This window comes from Malaclemys terrapin, chromosome 25 (assembly GCF_027887155.1).
Source record: "Malaclemys terrapin pileata isolate rMalTer1 chromosome 25, rMalTer1.hap1, whole genome shotgun sequence".
In the NCBI taxonomy this organism is placed as follows: Eukaryota; Metazoa; Chordata; order Testudines; family Emydidae; genus Malaclemys; species Malaclemys terrapin.
In genome coordinates this window covers 10,310,677-10,330,723 of record NC_071529.1, presented here as the reverse complement: position 1 = coordinate 10,330,723, position 20,047 = coordinate 10,310,677, and the positions used below count along the sequence as shown (strand labels likewise).

At 50.0% G+C, this 20,047-nt stretch overlaps 1 long non-coding RNA gene across 1 annotated transcript; it reads right to left on the bottom strand.

The window, feature by feature from the left end:
• Nucleotides 1-2,506: 2,506 nt before the first annotated feature.
• Nucleotides 2,507-9,806, bottom strand: LOC128829236 (uncharacterized). Its single transcript, XR_008443302.1, has 3 exons — nt 9,639-9,806; nt 5,560-5,768; nt 2,507-2,747 (listed from the first exon to the last, which is right to left on the bottom strand). It is a non-coding gene; the product is annotated as an uncharacterized LOC128829236 (long non-coding RNA).
• Nucleotides 9,807-20,047: the final 10,241 nt, after the last annotated feature.

Genomic DNA, 20,047 nt, shown 5'->3' with positions numbered 1-20,047 from the left:
TGGCAGTCTTGCCCAGGGTGGGTCTGCTCTGTCCACCAGGAGCACAGTCTCCCTAGACCTCCCACCTCCAGCACCCCGCACCTGCCGGGATCAGCTATCGCTGGCCCTCCGCTACTACTCCCCTCTGCAGCTCCGTTGTCACAGCCCCACTCATTCACTTCAGTGACAGGAGTAGGGGGTTGCTGTGACCTCCCCCGCAGCCTTGGGCTCTTTGTGGTCCCCCTTCTCCGCGCAGTCCTGGCCGCTGGTCTCTGCTCTATTATCCAAACCTCCGCATTATCCCTTCCACGTCCCCTAGCATGAGATACGTGCTGCAGCGGGCATCTATCGCCCTATAGCTCAGACTGGGGGACGAGGAAGGGATTCGGATAAGGTGGAGGTTTGCACCATAGGGTTTTGGCGAAATGGGAGCATATTGTAATAAGGGCTCAAAAAAGCCAACTGATTGGAGTGAAAAATTAGTGAAGAATTGTGCTCTCTGCACAAGTTCTTTGGGGCAGGCCCCGTCTTTTTGTTCTGTGTTTGTACAGCCCCTAGCACAATGGCGTTCTGGGCCATGACTGGACTCCTAGGCACTACTGCAATACAATAAAGAATAATCATGGTGGGGTGGAATGAAACTGAGGTGGAGACAATGTGGCCTGGTGGATAGTACACTCAACTAGGACTATAAAGACCTGGATTCTGACCTATCTCAGGCACGAGGGCTTGAAAGATGAGAGTTCAAGTCCTTGTTCTATCACAGGCTTCTTGCATGACCTTGGGCAAGTTACCTAGTCTCCCTGTGCCTCAGTTTCCCCTCTTTCCACTAGGATAATTGCCCTACCTCACAGCGGGATTGTGAGGATAAACCCATTAAAGATTGTGAAGGGCTCGGATACCAGGGTCATGTAAAGGACCCAAACAGTTTAAGGCTTTTCTTTATACTACTTTTATGACAAGTGGTTAAATTGTTTTTGTTGTTGTTGTGACTGTTGGGTGTTGGTTTCGGTTGTTGTTTTTTTGCTCCCTGATTGGTCAACAAACTTTACAAAAATTGTAACAGGAGAATGACAAATAATCAACCTCTTACATGAATTTTCTATCAAACAAACATCTGTGCCACACTCACTGTTAACAAAAAGCCAGGGGCTGGCTGGACAGACACACAGAAGGTGGCCACACACACACACCCCCACGGCAAAAATCAACTCCTTTCTTGGGGAACGTTTTCAGAGATCAGGTTTGTCATTTTGCTCTTTGACCAACTCTTGCCTGCACTACATAAAATAAGCGGATTTGCAGCAGCATTTGTGGACTTAGCCCCAGTTTTGAGTCTAACGCTGCTCCAAAGACCGGTGAACTTTACTGAACCGTCTGTGCAAATCTGCTCTGAGTTTAGTGCTCACCATAATCTCCAAACCTCGGCAAGTTTCACAGGGTTTTGAGTTTCTCGGCAGGCCTTTTACGCAGCCCCACACACAGAGAAAGAAAAAATGGGACTTGAAAAGCGACATCAAAATCGATCCAACCTGAGGAATCCCTCCCCGGCCCTCTGCCTGGACCTGTTTGCCTGTGAATCAGTAGGGGCCAGAAAGCATTTAAAAGCTTGAACTCAGTTTACACATTATATATATATACTTTTAAGTGTATGAAATTTCCTGCTTTCAGAGGTAAATCTTTTCCATCCATGGATCAAATGAAGGTAACTTTATCTCCGACTTCCTAAGTCTGATTGTTCTGTGCCTCTCTCACTGATCAAATGGGAGGCGATACAGTTTCTCGGAATGACGTTCCTCTGTCTTCTGCTCCCACCATCAGCGGCCACGTTATGAAATTAGGCCCAAGGAGGTGGGAGGAGGAGTGCGCCGAGCGGGCGGCCTCTAGAAACCCAATTATGAAAGATCAGCTCCAGGAAGAGCGATGCAGCCCTGGCTCCCGGGGGACCTCCTCATTTCATCTCACAGCTCCCATTTGCCCATCCTGCCTTTCACCGAGAGCTTTCTGGAGGGACAGACAAAGTGCCCGGCTTGAGTTTATTATTATAATAATGGATCAGAGTCGTTCCTAAATCACAGCCTCCTCTGAAACCCCATCCTCCCCATAATTATTCTGTGCTGACCTCCTCGGGAAGCCTGGGCCTCTTTCAAAGTGGAGAGCGCCGATGCGCTGAGTGGCAGATTAAAGGCAGACCCCACAGACGTAGCATCCCCACCGGGCAGCATTTGCACCATGCATTAGAGGACAGCAAGAGCGACAGACACATGGATGCTGATGGCGACAGTCGGCGAGGGACGATGAAGGAAAGAGACGCCGCGAGTCCCAATTCGCCACACTTGTGTAGTCTTTGCGCCAGCGCAAAACGCCACCAGGTTGGACTGGGAGCATGTTATAGCCATTTTGCACGGGTATAAATGATTGCACACCGCAGTGGGTAAATGGTACGGGTGGGAATTAAACATGCGATAGAGCGATACGTCCTTTGCACTGTATTTTTTATTCAGCGGCTGAAGAGTTAATTATACAATTCTGTGGCACATGGATTAACTAGAACACCTGGTGCCTGGAAACAGACAAGTGCACTGTTGCAATTCATGTTCTAGCCTGCACCTGTGTTTTAGAGGTTGCTTCGTGATGTGTCGGCATAGGGCTGCAAAGATGACGACGGTGGGGGTGGTGGCAGGCCGGATGGGGTAGTGAAGGAGATGGAGAGATCAGCACCAGACAGAGGTTAGTGAGATGGTAGAGAGGTGATCATGGCAAAGGCCCTAAAGAAGAGAGGCCCGTGGTGAGGACGGAACAGATGGCGATCTCTGCTCTCGGGCTCAGAACCAGCAGGGACGGTCATGCAACGTTTCATGTCAATGACAGCGACGGGGGGACGCTGCAGAGGGTGATGAGTCAGGGGAACTCTGCGAATAGGAGCTGCGCACTGGCTCAATCCAGGGCCCCTGTTGTCCACCCCAGGGCTCTGTTAAACCCGGATCTGTGTGATACTAGGGACTGGCAGGCTCCTTTTATTTCTACTGTCCATGGGCTAAAGCAGATGGGAATTTCTGAACCCCAGCCCTGAGGTTACAGCTCAGTATCAAAGCAGCTGTGTGGATGGATCCCAGAGACTCCCTTGTTTACGGCCCAGGGGATGAAGCAGTGCTCCGCCAATCAGGCCAGCGGCCCTCAGCTCACATCATCTCACACCTCTCCCTCCGTTCCTGACAAGCTGGTCTGTGCTTGTCAAACAAGAAATCATCTCCCCCCGGGACGCCCCGGCAGCTGAGAAATCCCTTTTCTCCCATCTCATTCTCACTCCTTCTCCGGAGCCCAGCAAGGCCTATTTCCCACCTGCAATGCTTCCATTCCCACCCCCAGCTCCTTTGAAATAAGGCAGCACTTGTTTCACGCGTGAGTACAAGGGGATCCCTGTACTGAGACTGCTGGATGTTTCTCGCCTCCCTGCACAGCCCGGGTGGGTGGAGGGGGGAGGGCTGTGGCTGCACCGCAGAGACCGGTACCAACAATTCCCCACTGCCTGATCTGCTACCATTTTGTTGCCCAATCACTTAGTTTTGTGAGATCTTTTTGAAGTTCATCACAGTCTGCTTTGGTCTTAACTATCTTGAGCAGTTTAGTATCATCTGCAAACTTTGCCACCTCACTATTTACCCCTTTCTCCAGATCATTTATAAATAAGTTGAATAGGATTGGTCCGAGGACCGACCCTTGGGGAACACCACTAGTTACCCCTCTCCATTATGAGAATTTACCATTAATTCCTACCCTTTGTTCCCTGTCTTTTAACCAATTCTCAATCCATGAAAGGACCTTCCCTTTTATCCCATGACAACTTACTTTACTTAAGAGCCTTTGGTGAGGGACCTTGTCAAAGGCTTTCTGGAAATCTAAGTACACTGTGTCCACTGGATCCCCCTTGTCCACATGTTTGCTGAACCCTTCAAAGTACTCTAATAGATTAGTAAGACACGATTTCCCCTTACAGAAACCATGTTGACCATTGCTCAACAGTTTATGTTTTTCTATGTGTCTGACAATTTTATTCTTAACTATTGTTTCGACTAATTTGCCCGGTACCGACATTAGACTTACCGGGATCACCTCTAGAGCCCTTTTTAAATATTGGCGTTACATTAGCTAACTTCCAGTCATTGGGTACAGAAGCCGGTTTAAAGGACAGGTTACAAACCTTAGTTAATAGTTCCGCAACTTCACATTTGAGTTCTTTCAGAACTCTTGGGTGAATGCCATCTGGTCCCGGTGACTTGTTAATGTTAAGTTTATCAATTAATTCCAAACCCTCCTCTAGTGACACTTCAATCTGTGACAGTTCCTCAGATTTGTCACCTACAAAAGCCAGCTCAGGTTTGGGAATCTCCCTAACATCCTCAGACGTGAAGACTGAAGCAAAGAATCCATTTAGTTTCTCCACAATGACTTTATCGTCTTTAAGCGCTCCTTTTGTATCTCGATCATCAAGGGGCCCCACTGGTTGTTAGCCGGCTTCCTGCTTCTGATGTACTTACAAAACATTTTGTTATTACCTTTGGAGTTTTTGGCTAGCCGTTCTTCAAACTCCTCTTTGGCTTTTCTTATTACATTCTTGCACTTAATTTGGCAGCGTTTATGCTCCTTTCTATTTGCCTCACTAGGATTTGACTTCCACTTTTTAAAGGAAGTCTTTTTATCTCTCACTGCTTCTTTTACATGGTTGTTAAGCCACGGTGGCTCTTTTTTAGTTCTTTTACTGTGTTTCTTCCCATCTTGTGCCTCACTCACATAGCGTGGCATGCGAGTGTGGGAAATTCAACAAGTGTCACCACCCCTTGGCACCTGTGTTGTAACTAATTGGCTAGTGCTGTCTTCTACTGATCAGAATTGGAACTCCTCTGTGGTGTGTCATAGGCCCTATACAGCTCATAGATAATGGAGAGTCACTTTTAAATTCAGGTGCAGTGGGGGCTTGTGCTTCGTAGAGCAGGAGGATATGGGTCCCATCTACCTTGCTGTCAGGATGTTCACACCATACAGTATAGGGACAGCTGTGATATTCTAGATGGGCATGGATCTGTTACAAAATAATCCTTAGCATTTGTAGGACATGCTGTATTTCCCAAGCGGTGCACAAACATTAACAGATAAGATAGGGAAGTAGCATTATCGCCCTTTTCCAGATAGGGAAACTGAGGCACAGAGCAGCCACATGATTCGGAGAACACAGGAAGTTGTGACGGAGCCAGGATCCGAACCCAAGAACTAATCACGTCTCACCCTGGATTCAGTCCACCCAGGATTGGACTGACCTTTCCCAGCTGATGTTTTCTGCCTACGATGGTGTCTTATTTGTGAAAGACTCAAGGAACTCACTCTATTTAGCTGGGGAAGGGGGGGAGAAGATTAAGGAGTGACTTGATTCCCGTTCATAACCACCTACAAATAGTTCAGTCGAACAGGCAAAGATCTAACAGGATCCAAAAGCTAAAAGTTGAAGCTAGACAAACTCAGACTAGAAATAAGGTGTCAATTTTTAACAGCGAGGGTGAGTAACTAACCACTAGAACAACTTACCAAGGGCTGTGGCAGATTCTCCATCACTAGCCATTTTTAAATCAAGATTGGACAGTTTTGGGAAAGATCGGCACGGATTCAAACAGGGATTGTTCTGAGGAAGTTCTCTGGCCAGTGTTACGCGGGAGATTAGACTGGATGATCACGGGGTCCCTGCTGGCCTTGGAACTGATGAATGGTGCTTCTTTTCACCCTGGAAAGAGCTCTCCCTGGAAGAAAGGTCGCAGATGTATGATCAGGGACTGAACACTTGCACGGCAGAAAATCCAACTCAAGCTACTTTGGTGGGCAAGTTTCACCGTAAAGCCTGCCCCGTGGTTAAATGTAAGCCTAGGCCTTCTAACCTGAAACTTTCCGCTCCTGTGTGCCGTGAAAGCAAAACCGTGCTTCAGAGGGGCTGGCGATGAGGCTGGGAGATGGATTAACTGATCAAGCAGTGGGTTAAACCGATTGCCCATGAAAATTCCCTACCTTGTTGGGGATTAGGAGGCAGGAAAACATGGCTTTATTACTCCTAATTGAATAGAACTTGGGTCTCCCTCCCCGGGAAGCCACCAGAGCTTTCACAAAGAAATTGCGAAGGATATTTCCCAGTTGGCAAGGCTCCAGGAAAAGCCCCTTTCACCTTTCAGCCTCCTCCGGCTCCCTCCTCTGCAAATTAATTTAAAACAAATTAAGCTGGGTTGACACCTGGCTTTCTCCAGTGCTGGAAGCCGAGGGATGCCGTCGGTCCCCGAGGAGCGTGGCTCTCTCATCTCCCCACAGCGACTGCAGGGGATAGCAGAGAACGGGGAGCAAATGCGAACGCAGCACCGCCACTTTGATTGTTATTTATTTGGATTGTAGCCACACCTACGGGCCCCAGATATGAACCAGACCCCCTCTGTGCTTGCACTGTACAAACACAGGCAGGGGCGTCTCTATGTTTTTCGCCACCCCAAGCATGGCAGGCAGGTGGCTTTCGGCAGCACGCCTGTGGGCGGTCCGCTGGTCACGCCGATTCGGTGGCATGCCTGCGGGCGGTCCGCCGGTCCCCGCCGCCGAATTGCCGCCGAAACCGCGGGACCGGCGGGCCTCCCACAGGCACGCTGCCGAAGGCAGCCTGACTGCCGCCCTCACGGCGACTGGCAGGCCGCCCCCTGCGGCTTGCCGGCCCAGGCACGCGCTTGCTGCGCTGGTGCTTGGAGCCGCCGCTAAACACATGACATAAAGAGCCTCTGCCCTGGGTCAGATCTGGATAGGCAGAGGAATAAGAATTGAGACACTGGGAGACTAAGCGACTTGCCCAAGGAAGCTTGTGAGAGAGAAGTTGATAGAACCGGGGTCTGTCAAGTCTCAGGCCACTTGGCCGCCCTTTCCCTTGAGGTTTGAAGAACCATGCAAGGCAGTGATCGCACATCCTCCCTGCTCTAGACCCGCTGCCTCTGCCCTGGGGCTGTTGGGATTCACTGAATATTTGTAACTATCTGCTTCCACCACCCCGCCCCCCAAGATCCAGCTTCAAGCATCCCCCTGGCGGTTGTGCCATCTGGTCATCTCCTCCCAGTGTCTGCTCCGAGCTTAGTTAGGAGCTGAAGCAGAAGAGCAGTGCTAGGTCTTTCCAGCCCAAGTTTGGGGTAAACACAAAGCCAGCTGGGGCTTGGGTGTTTCAAGTTTGACGCCTACCCCAGGCTGATCCAGGAAGCGTCCCCCAGATAAGACACATTGAACTTGGCTAGCAAGAGCGTGATGGGCTCCGTCGAGTCTGCAGTTGCCCTTTGTCATCCATGTCAAAATCCCTGCACAGCAATGGGCAATTTTCAGGCTCCATTCAGGCAAGGCCCAGGTTTGACCTAAACAGAGCAGGTTGAAAAAGTGTGTGGGGGGGGGGTGAGGGGAGGGTGTTTGCAACCCCCCCATCCCGAAAAATGTTGTTGAAAACTAATCTTTTTTTCTCTCCATTTTTGGCAATGAAAAACACGGTCATTTCGGTGCCCTTCAGACGCTAATTTTCAGTTTCCCAACAAAAAGTGTTTGGATTTCTCTCAGTAAAAGCAGGCACTTTCCGCGACCATTTTCCGTTCAGTCGAAAATCCAATTTTCCGTTAAAAAAAATTAAAAGGGTTGATGGAAATTTTTTCCACCAGCCCTGACCAGGGTCACTGCAGGTCAGAAAAGAGGCTGGCTGGAAGGGGATAGGGTGGGAGAGGGACAGCAAGGGTGCATAGGGTGACCAGATGTCCCGTTTTTATAGGGGCAGTCCTGTTTGGGTTTTTTTTTTTTCTTATATAGGCGCCTATTACTCCCCACCCCCTGTCCTGTTTTTTCACAGTTGCTGTCTGGTCACCCTAGGGGTGCAGGGTCAGAAAGGCTGGAGAAGGATTCCTAGCTGAAATAATGTGGAAACGGACACCGAATCTATTTCTCCTGGTCATGTGCAGTCTGGCCCCGTTGCTTCCTCTGTGCCACTAACCCACAGCATTCGCTCCCTCCGCTCTTGCTCGAACTCTGCTGAGATCCTTCACTTTACGATCAATCTCTTCTCTCCATTCACACCTCTCCGGATAGACCTTTGCACCTCCAGTCCCCGCCAAGCCTACCTACAACTCTTCCCATTTAGCTCTGGCTCCCAGCGCGTTATCGACAGCGCCCACCTGCCACTTGCTCTCCAGCCTGGCATGCCAGACAGGCTGCCACCCGCTCTTCAAAACCGGAAAACTCTTCTCCTCATCCCAAGCTGCCCTTCTCTGTCACCAACTGTCCACTTCCAGCTCTCTCCTTCTCCCCGCATCGTCGGTCCCTCGTGAAGTCCTGTCCCTTCTTTGGTGTCACTAAAATCCTCCTCGGTCCCGCCTCTCTTGTCCGGGTCTTTGATCCTCTCTTGGCTTTATCACTCACTGCCTCTCCTTTCCCTCCACTCTTGCTGCTTCTCGCTCCCCACTTCTAGTTCAAGCAGGAATGCCACTGCTCAGCCCTCCTTTCCTGCCGCTTTGAAGGCATCGCCGCTTTCTTCTGCCCAGCCCGAGACAGAACGCGGTGGCTGCAGGTCAGGATGGAGGGGCACTAGCTAGGTTGCCTAAGGGCGAAGGATTGAAACAACAGCCCGGGACGCTACCAGGCAGCAGTGAAGTGTAGCATCTGAGGAACAGAAGAAGCCTGTGACATGGCCCCTTTCTAAATCTCCACCTGGCACAATTCCCACCAGCAGGTTCATATTCACCAGCATTAAACTTCACCCAGAAAGGCTCCCCCCCCGCAAAAAAAATAGAAATGTTTGATTTTTAAGTAGTTGTGGGGATAAACCCCTGGCCAGCTGCCCTTTAGGGGCTCACACTGATCTCCAGGGAGCCGTTAGCTGTTAGCAGCCCTGCATATTTTTTCTCATATATTGATGCTTTTCATGGAAGGTTAAGTTCTCCTGTGAACCCCTCTGTCTCCAGAGGCACCAGGTCACTACAACAGCCTCTGCTGGGCAGGGGAGAGCGGAGATGGCCCATCACACGCTCTTCTGCAGCTGGGCTCAACCACCAAGTCACTCAAAACATCAGCCGAGGGAGACAGATTCTTAGACCAGAGAGAGAGATTTCTCCAATCCCCTTCCTCTACTGAAGCATTACTGTGCTCTCCATACACCATTCCTTGTAAGCCCCAGGTTGCTCAGTGGTCCTATCTGGCCACCCTTTAACATCCACCCTTTTGTTCCCTTCGGAACTGCTAAAGAGAGGAGACCGGAGCGGGGCTGAGGGTCACAGGGTTTAAATGTGTCAAGTATCTGATGCAGCTCAGAGAAAGAGCCAAGAGATTAAAGCCCCTCAGATTCGTTCTGGAAAGGGATTTTATGTGCTCTGATCTCCCAGGGCTGCAGCCCAGCTGTGTGGCAGGAGATTGAGTGAGGCTTTGTATGGGGGGGGGGGCAAGGGAGGGAGAAGGGGGAAGGAATTAGGATACGAGAACCTCCAGGAAGAATCCCCTCCTACTTGCCCCACAGACAGTAAGGAGCCTAGACATGACATCATTCTTAGCACCCCAAGAGACGGCCCTTTCCCAGTGCCATGAGGAGGACACCTGGGGAGAAGCAGCTGGTACATCTCGGTTCTTACCTCTTCCATCTCTCACCTCCCATGGCTCACAATTTCAGGTCCGAGATTATCGCATTCCGCTTCCCGGGGCTGCGTTTTATGGTCGCACATGTTGATGTTTGGCAGCCACGCAGCATATTCCAGGAGCCTTCTTTCTCCTGTGGGTTACCTCTCCATTGCCTCTGGGAGAGATGCTGGGGAGAGAAGGGGAGGAGAGGTTAAATAAAAAGCGATTGATGGCTACTTCCTGCCCTTTCTTGCAGCACTTTATCCAAAGATTCCAACTCGGCCACATACAATCGTCGGCAGGGGTGGGGAGGATGCACTGTCCATGGAGGGGCCACGGCTGTAGAATTCGCTATAGCACAAGTTGAGCTGGAGAAAGTTGCCCCCTTTCTTATCTCTTCAACTGGTGCCCCACCACACCCACACCTTGCTCCCAAGAGCAGGGCCAGTCTTCTTGGCTCTCCCATCCCCTACACGAGCCAGCCATGCACACCTGTTCAGATGCTGATCTACAAGGCCCAACCTGAACCTGTGCATCTGAATGGCTATTTAAGGAGTACAAAGTAACTCCAGCTCTGGCAGGCTGGCTCAGCGGCGCATTCACCTAGGTGATCTGCCAGGTTGCTTTGGAAAGGTCAGCACTGTGTGTGTCGTCAGGTGTTTGCAGTGCGTGCATCGTCGGTGAATGCGTGGGAGCAGTAGGGGCTGTGTATAAGGCAGCAAGGAGCACTTGCTTGCATGCGGCGTACTAGCAATACTCGGTTTTCCCAGGACCTTAGAATCACAAACGACCCCATTGATAAATCTCCCCTGCACGTGCCCACTCCAGCTTGGAGCAGGGACCCACCCTCCAGGCAGCAAGAGACACTGCAGTATCCTGAGTGCAGTCGCTTTGTCCAGTAGCTCCACTTGGCCCCTGACCCCTGCTGTATTTTCCCGGAGGCTCCTTCCACTGGACCAATGGAAGCTCTCCAGTCTGAAAACGTGTAAGGGGTCTCCCATCGAAAACTGATCCCCTCTTCCTCACCAACTGCAGCTCTGGCAGGAAACAGCTGTCAGAAAGCAGAGTGTTTTATGGCACTGAAACAGCCCTCCCACCCAAGCAGAGTTGGACACCGGAGGGTGCAAGTAACATATGGTATATGTCAGGAACTGGCAGGCCCTGCCTTCCAACAGCCCCCGAGTGGCTTCTTCAGTGACCTGGGTGAGGCGTTACTCCACCCACAGTCTTTTCCTGTCGTCCACTTTCACATTCTGCAGCACGCTTCTGCAGCGTGGTCCTTTCAGTACTTGCTCTTTCTCTCTCTCGATACTTATTCCTCGCCCACCACTGCATCATCTGAGTCCTTCACAACCACTGCTGAATGTGTCCTTTGGTACCATCACCCTTTGGTGTTATCAGCCTTGTATTACAGATAAGGGGGAAACTGAGGCACGGGGGATTAAGTGACTTGCCCAGAGTGACACAGGAAGTCTGCGGCAGAGCTGGGAATTGGACCCAGATCTCTAGAGTCACAGGCTCTGAGAATAAGACAATTTTCTTTGGTTACTCAGGTGCTTAAGACATTTTATTAATCCGTCTCAGCATGTCTTGTATTGACCCCAGGGAGCATGGCCATCCTCTGTACTCTCAGCCCTCGGGGCTGCTCTCCCACGGTGATCAAGCCGGCAAAAAGAAGGCATTTCCATCCCTCGTATTTCAGCCTTTGTGATTCCTTTCCGACTGAGCAGCTCGTCATGGTATGCTGAAAGCTGTCTTAAAATTACAAGACATCACATTTCCTGGTCCTGCTTGAACGCTAAGGGTCGTGTGATCTGGGCCCTGTACAACCAGTCTGCAGAGAACCAGCCTAGAGTAAGGTGGGCTGAGTTGGGCCCTAGGGAGCAGCCTGCTTTGTCTCTCTCTGTTTTGGGGTTCTTGAGGGCCATTCTGAATTCCAAGATTGACAGTCATGTTGCATTGCAGGCTTCCAGCAAAAGTATTTTAGATTTTTATCCAGCTTCTCTGGGTGTATGCTATGAACAGAACACTAAAGGTTGGCAAGAGTGCCCTCTGCTGCTAGCTGCCATCCCAGAAGCCTCCATTCCCAGATCCCGTTCTCTCCAGTGAAGCTGTTGACGGTGCTGATAGAGCTGGGGAGCGTTTGTTTTCATAACAGCCTTTCGTTGGGATCTATACTGGATCAATAGGCGTCTAGTCGGGAGGTGAAAGGTGACTACATTAGAATACATTTAGTAAACACAATCGTTGGAGCCAGCGAGCAAATGAAAGCAAGAAATCATTGCGAAATAGCCCAGGACGACATCCAGAAGGAGAAAGCGTTGTACGAGAACCTATAAAGTCTCCATCCCAGAGTCTGAATGTGGGGGAAGGGGGCTCTGATGCAGCCTGGGTGAAATGGAAGTGGGCCACGTGCATCAGCGTGGGAGGGAAATGCTGGAGGAAGGAGGACGGCATGCGTGTGGGCTGAAATGCACGGGTGTCGGGTGTACATGGATACCAAGGCCCTGTACAGACAGGGCTGCGTGATGGTTGTTACGAGCTGCATTCCCGGTTGGGTTGAAAAGCCAGCGGGTGTTTATCTGGCTGTTCCTGTCCTTACTCAGCAACAATAGGCAAAGTCACTGGGAGCAAATCAAACCAACAGCCCCGCGTCATGCCTGTCTTTCCTCTGGGAGGCTCTGGCAGGCCACAGTCTGCAGTCAGTGCCTGCTCCCAGCTCCTCTCACAGAGAGGGAGCTGGCGGGTTGCTCCCCCTCCCAGCCAGCCAGCTCCCAGCTGAGCTGGGCGCTTCACCCCCCCCCCCCCGCTCCCAATTGAACCCCTCCATCCAAAACTGACACTTACTACAGCGATAGCTGATCATTACCCTGTTCCTGGCCAGTGTGGGCTGGGCATGCCCCATCACATGCTACGTACATCCCTTTTTCCACCTACAGGCACAGACACACAGTCCCTGCCTCCTAAGAACTTACAATCTAACGAGAGACAGCCAGTATATCCCCAGCTTACCGATGGCGACCCAAGGTAGAGAGAGATTAAATGATGTGCCCAAGGTTACAAAGAAAGTCTGTGTCAGAGCCAGGAATTGATGCTGGATCCCAACCCAATCTTCAATGCCTGAAGCCGGTCTCCTCCCCTGTAAAGAGGGTGTCCCTGCCCACGGCTGGGCGTCAGTGTATGCACACTAGCGGGGGAGTGGGGCGGGTTGTAAGTGGAATCGTAGCTAGAGTCTAACAGAATAGTGCTCTATAAAGGAGGCACTGCAGAGAGTATTTGTATTCTAGTAGCACCTTTAAACCTCGGCAGAGGGCCATTGTGCCAGGCGCTTCACAAAGACACAGTGAGAGACCAGCCCTGTCCCTGGAGAGTCACGACAAAGGTTGGGAGGGGAAACAGAGGCACAGAGAGTAGAAGTGACTTGCCCAGGGTCACGCAGCAGGTCAGTGGCAGAGCGGGTGATAGCACCCAGCGCTCCTAGTTCCCAGTCCGGTGCCCTTGCAACAGCCCACACAGCCTCCTTCAGTATAGGGGGGTATGGGAAAGAAGCATCCATATGTTATTATATGGATCCTGGCCGGACAGCACTGTGCAGCATTAAAGGTTTTGCATTTTCCTTCCAGAACTGACACCTGCCTGAATTTTTCCATTTCCTGTTGGAAATGGCTGCGATTTCCCAGGTTGATTGCCTGGCAGATTGTCACATGAGCCCGGCCTTCCCTCACACAGATCCTCCCCGGTTCCCATCTGATGGGATTTTTAAAGGGTTCAGGACAGATCTGCGGTTTGTAGGAAGCCTGCTGGGAGCTCTAACGAGACCAGCTCGGACAAGCAGGCCCTGTTTGATAGCCAGCAACAATCCTGGCGAGACCACCCGTGTTTTGAAAGGCCTGCCACTGTCATCACACCAGCAGCAGGGCTCAGGCTAGCTGACAGCCTTGAGCCAGTAACATGGCGTGGGAGGCTGCAGACCGAGGGGAAAGCGCCAGGCTGATAAAGACAAGACATCAAAGCTGGGGCTGGGGATAGAATTTTGGCATCTTGCAAGACAGCCAGTGACAGCTGACGCCCAGCGACCATGAGATCACACTGCTTCATCAGCAGGAAAAGAACCGTCAGATGGGATTCAGGTCTCCCCAGGGGCAACTGAGACCAGACCAGGTGTAGGGGAAATGCAGCTCACAATATCCTCACTGCTCAGTGCCGCATTCCCATGCATTACCCTGTCTGAGACAGGGAGTCATAATCCACGGTCAAAATTGACTCATGACGTTGGGAGCCCGCTGAGGTCCTCTTAAAGAGGCCTGGTTTTCAGAAGGTCCTGAGCATCCATCCCTTTAAAGGTGGTGGAAGTTGGGCCCTCAGAATTGGAGCACTCTCCGTCGCTAATCTTTTTTTGGAAAACTCAGTCATTCGCTATGATGGCTGGAACCCTGCGTCCGTTCTGGGGCTCGCAATTCAAGGAGGATGTTGATAAATTGACGAGGGTTCAGGGAAGAGCCACGAGAAGGATTAAAGGATTCGAAAACCTGCCTTATGGTGATAGATGCAAGGAGCTCAATCTATTTAGCCTAGCGAAGAGAAGGTTCAGGGGTGATATGGTCACAGTCTAAGTACCTATACGAGGAACAACTATTTAATAATGGGCTCTTCAGTGGCTGGAAGTTGAAGCTTGAAAAATTCAGACTGTGTACGTTTTTAACAGCGAGGGGAATTAAGCACTGGAACAATTTACAAGGGTTATGGTGGATTCTCCACCACCAACTATTTTAAAATCAAGATGGGTTGTTGTTTTTTGAAAGCTCTGCTCTAGGGATTCTGCTGCTGTGGGATGTCCTCTGGCTTGTGTGGCACGGGTGGTCAGACGAGGTGATCACGGGGTCCCTGCTGGCCTTGGGATCTACAAATATGAGTATTCAGAGGGCTGACCTCCAAAACCTGTCAGTAAGAAGTGAAAGAAAAAGCAAAGGAGGGCGATTCTTGAAGGAAAAGGCAGTGGGTTTGTGTGTCGTGGGGTCGGTGGAGAGGTGGGAATGGTACCAGAGGAAGAGGAGTACAGGAGAGGAGGAAAAGAGAGATGCTTATTTTTGTTATGCTAAAAGGTACTAAGGGCTGCCATCAGAGGAGTCTTGGATCCAAAGACAACCACAGACCGCGTTAAAGCCAGCCATTCAGTGACCAAGCCCTTTCTTTCAGGCCCCTTTATCAGTGGCGGATTAATGATTTTGCCGCCCCTAGGCCCTGAAATAATTGCCGCCCCGCCCCGACTCCACCCTTTCCCGCCCCCATTCCAACCCCTTCCCCAAAGTCCCTGCCCCAACTCCACCCCCCTCCCTGCTCCTATTGGATCCCTTCCCCAAATCCCCACCCTCGCCCCGCCTCTTCCCCCAGCATACCGTGTTCCCCCTCCTCCCCCCTCCCTCCCTGCCCCGCGAAACAGCTGTTTCGTGGCCCAAGCGCTGGGAGGGAGGGGAGAGAAACAGGACGCAGCAGCGCGCTCGCGGAGGAGGCGGAGGCAAGCTGGAGTGGCGGGGCGGGGCGGGGAGGGGATCTTCTCCGTGGGTGCTTAAATTTGCTGCCCCTGCAAATTTGCCCCCCTAGGCCTAGGCCTTGTCCGCCTAGGCGATAATACGCCGCTGCCCTTTATGCGGTAAAAACAGCTGCAGACAATGGTAGATTAACAGGGGTTTCCCTGGCCCTGCCAGTAGTGTCTGTTGGAGGCAGAAACCCAGGAGAGGTTGTAAGAGTGAAGCAGAGAGATGGCACTTCTTGGGCACAGAGCTCATGGGAGTGGCAGACTTGGGAGCAAGGAAACTGCCTCCCTGGTATGTTAGGGGAAACAGGATTTATGTACATTTTTTGTAAATAGATTACACCAAGAATACATCAGATTCATGTCACTAGCTGAAACAACCTTGCAAGGCCCCAAATATTAGCTAATTGCTCGGGCCAAAGGGACAACATTACACTGAGGTAGGGGGCCTTTCACTGCATATGAGCTGAACGGTTTTTGGGCCCCCAACTCCCATTGATGTTCAGCGGCACTGGGTGCCTCGTTCCCTTAAGACCCTTTGAACATCTCAGCCCATAGACATTAATAATTATCCACAGCCACTTTCACGCAAGGATCTCAAAGAGCTTCTCAGAGATCAAGACTTGCAATCACATTGTCAGGTAATAAGTATCCTTGCTTACTTCTGAGATGTGGAGGGGCCTTGTGGACTAAGCAAAAAGGTTCTGGATCCAGGAACTCCTGGCAGAGCTGGACGGGAACTGGGTTTCCTGTTTTCTGGGAAATTTCACAATTTCTAAATTTCCTGTGAAATGAAATCTTTCCCCCTCCCCACCACACTGAGGAGTCATTAGAGGAGGTTTTGGAACAAATTGATAAACTAAACAATAAGAAGTCACCAGGATTAGACGGTATTCACCGAAGAGTTCTGAAGGAACTCAAATGTGAAATTGCAGGACTACTAACGGTCATCTGTAATCTATCATTTAAATCAGCTTCTGTACCAAATAACTGGAGGATAGTTAATGTGACGCCAATTTTTAAAAAGGGCTCTTCAGGTGATCCTGGCAATTATGGGCTGGTAAGCCTGACTTCTGAAATGGTTGAAACTATAGTAAAGAACAAAATTGTCAGACACATAATTTGTTGGAGAATAATCAACATGTTTTTTGTAAAGGGAAATCATGCCTCACCAATCTACTGGAATTCTTTGAGGGGGTCAACAAGCATGTGGACAAGGGGGATCCAGTGGATATAGTGTATTTAGATTTTCAGAAAGCCTTTGACAAGGTCCCTCACCAAAGGCTCTTAAGCAAAGTAAGCTGTCATGGGATAAGAGGGAAGGTTCTCTCATGGATTGGTAACTAGTTAAAAGATAGGAAACAAAGGGTAGGAATAAATGGTCAGTTTTCAGAATGGAGAGAGGTAAATAGTGGTGTTCCCCATGGGTCTGTACTGGGTCTAGTTCTATTTAACATATTCATAAATGATCTGGAAAGAGGGGTAAACAGTGAGGTGGCTAAATTTGCAGATGATACAAAACTACTCAAGATAGTTAAGTCCCAGGCAGACTGCGAAGAGCTACAGAAGGATTTCTCAAAACTGGGTGACTGGGCAACAAAATGGCAGATGAAATTCAATGTTGGTAAATGCAAAGTAATGCACATTGGAAAACATAATCCGAACTATACATATAAAATCATGGGGTCTTAATTAGCTGTTACCCCTCAAGAAAGAGATCTTGGCGTCATTGTGGATAGTTCTCTGAAAACATCCACTCAATGTGCAGCGGCAGTCAAAAAAGCGAACAGAATGTTGGGAATCATTAAGAAATGGATAGATAATAAGACAGAAAATATCATATCGCCTCTATATAAATGCATGGTACGTCCACATCTTGAATACTGCGTACAGATGTGGTCGCCCCATCTCAAAAAAGATATATTGGACTTGGAAAAGGTTCAGAAAAGGGGAACAAAAATGATTAGGGATATGGAATGGCTGCCGTATGAGGAGAGATGAATGAGACTGGGACTTCTCAGCATGGAAAAGAGATGACTGGGGGGCGGGGGATATGATAGAGGTCTATAAAATCATGACTGGTGTGGAGAAAGTAAATAAGGAAATGTTATTTACTCCTTCTCATAATACATGAACTAGGGGCCACCAAATGAAATTAATAGGCAGCAGGTTTAAAACAAACAAAAGGAAGTACAATGCACAGTCAATCTGTGGAACTCCTTGCCAGAGGATGTTGTGAAGGCCAAGACTATAACAGGGTTCTTTTTTGAACTAGATAAATTCCTGGAGGATAGGTCACCTCCCCGCCCCCAAATTGAGCTGCTCTATAATCATTAATATTAAAACCGGAGAACATGCCTAAAATCACAGAGCAATTGAGAATAGAATGCAGGATTCCAGATTCCCAAACTCCTGCTAGAACCACTAGACAACACTGCCTTGAAGAAAGCTGCGAGTGGCAAGAGCATGGGAAGGGAGGGACTGTGCAACAGAGGAAGGAGACTATTCTCAGTGAACCAATGACGTTACATGGAGAAAACTTTGAACTGAATCAATTCTTCTTCCATATCATGTTTTCTGTTGTCCTCTCCCCCTCCTATTTGGGACAGCTGGACCTTTGATCCTTGTGTGGAGTTCATTAGCTCCCCTACTGCTGATTTCACACACACACACACACACACACACACACACACACACACACACACACACTTGTCTATGTGCCATCACAATTAGTTGCAGTGGAAACGGCTATGTCAGAACGTGAGGATTATTACTTCAAGCGAGAAATAAGCAGCAGGAACAGATGACACCCCGAAGCAGCGGGGCTGCCATTTCCATGCAAATAACCTCATTAAATAAAACAAAGGGAAATGTAGAACTTCAATGGCCGGGGTCTTCAGCTGGGACTGGGAGCTGCTCCCCATGCAAGACATTTCCCAGACCCGAAGAAGAGATCTGTGTAAACTCCAGAGCTTGTCTCAGAAGTTGGCTCTGCCGTACTACCAGAAGACCAGCTAGTCTGGAGTGCCACCTCCAGATACCCAGTACCATCTCAAACCAGGTGTTCACACCTGCTGCGGTATCTCATCTCCAGACCTATCAGCAGGACCCATCTAATCCTGCTTCCTGATAGGTTACTGCCAGGGCCCTGTGCACTCCATGACATGCTGGTACCTACATTCAGCACCAGGGTCCCTAGACCCTGGCAAACTGGAGGCAATTCTGGGAATAGAGGCAATGATTGACATCTTGTTTAAAATGGAGGTTGTTAGTGAATTCGAGATGTACAGAGGAGTTGCCAGAGTGGATGAGATCCAGGCCCCGTCTCTGACAGTGGCCGTCAGCTGATGCCAGCTCAGAGGCAGGTATAAGAATCCTGCAGAAGACAAATGTGGGATAACCTGCCCCCCATGAAGGCCTCACCCTAATTTTAGATTAGGATTGAGAGACTGGTTTAGGGACGGCTTTAAAACCCAAAGCTTGAGGTTTCTCTCTTTTCCAACATCTTTTTGTTAGTATTAATGGTTCTAACTTTGACTCTTCTTGTTATCCATGTAAACATCCGATCCCTCTTTCATCAGCAGCAATTGATACAATCTGTACAATGTACTTTGACATCTCATTCAATTTCCTTTACACTATCCCACAGCTTCCCTTTTCAGTGTGGCACAAGCACTCATATTTGGCCATTTGTGTTAGGCCCAAAGACACAATCCCTTAGCGGGTTAAAGAGGGGAAGGACGGTCCGGTGATTAGGAGCACTAGCCTAGAACTAGGGAAACCCAGATTCGATTCCCAGCTCCACCACAGACTTCCTGGATGCCCTTGGGCAAGTCACTTGGTCTCTCCGTGACTGGGTTAACTGTAAAATGGGGATAACTGGGCTGCCACACAGAGATTGTGCAAGGATAAATGCATTAACGATTGTGAGGCGCTCAGATGAGCGCCATATCAGTACTTAAGATGGATATCTCAAACTCTCACTGCCTGTGGATCCCATGAGACAGACAGTCCCGTCTCTTTCCCACATCTGCTGCTCTCTCCAGCCTCCCTGCTTCTTCCATATCCCCATCCAAGATTTAACAGTATTTCTAAGTCTCCTTCCTCCCACAGTCCTTTATCTGTCATGAGACTTGGGGGTCTTCATGTATTATTCTTGGCACCGCCGGCGCATGCTGGAGTGGACGTGCCAGTGAATTTCCTGCCAGTGGGAAGCGAGCCTCGAAGCCCTCACTGACATCAGGACCAAATGCTGGAAACCAAGTGTCCTGGAATGAGAACATCTGGCGGACAGCAGAGACGGCCAAACGTTTCCAAAGCTGCACGGCAGACTGGCTGGCAGCGCTAGGTCAGCAGAAGACTGGCTGGTGTCAGGGAGTTTTTACAGCTGGCTCGACACAGCGGATGGACTAGCAACATGTGCCCACTTATTTAATGTTGGGGGGTGGCGGGGACGGAAGGGCTATGCTGAACCCTGATTCTTGCTCCGCAATTCCCCACTTGCGGAGGAGGAGAGAGTGGAGGAAAGAGCAAAGCCCATCGCTGTCGCCCCATCCCCATCTCCGCTCTGCTACGCCCCAAGGCCACCCTCTTCCCAGCACTGCAGCAGGTTTCTGAACTCCAGGCAAAGGCTGCAACCACAGCAGGGAGAGTGCAAGTGGCCCTTCGATGTATTCTCCTCCACGCATCTCCCAGTTGGCCATGAAACCAAGGTGGTTACTCCTGAGCTGTTGGGAAAGGGGTGGGTTGGAGAAGAAGCTGGATTCTTATTAATGATGCTCATTGTTACAGCTGCAGCATAATAATAATAATAATAGACAGGGTAAGATGGCTCCTGTTCACCATTTCCTTGGCAAGAACCCAATTCCCTCACCCCGCCTGAAGCGAGAG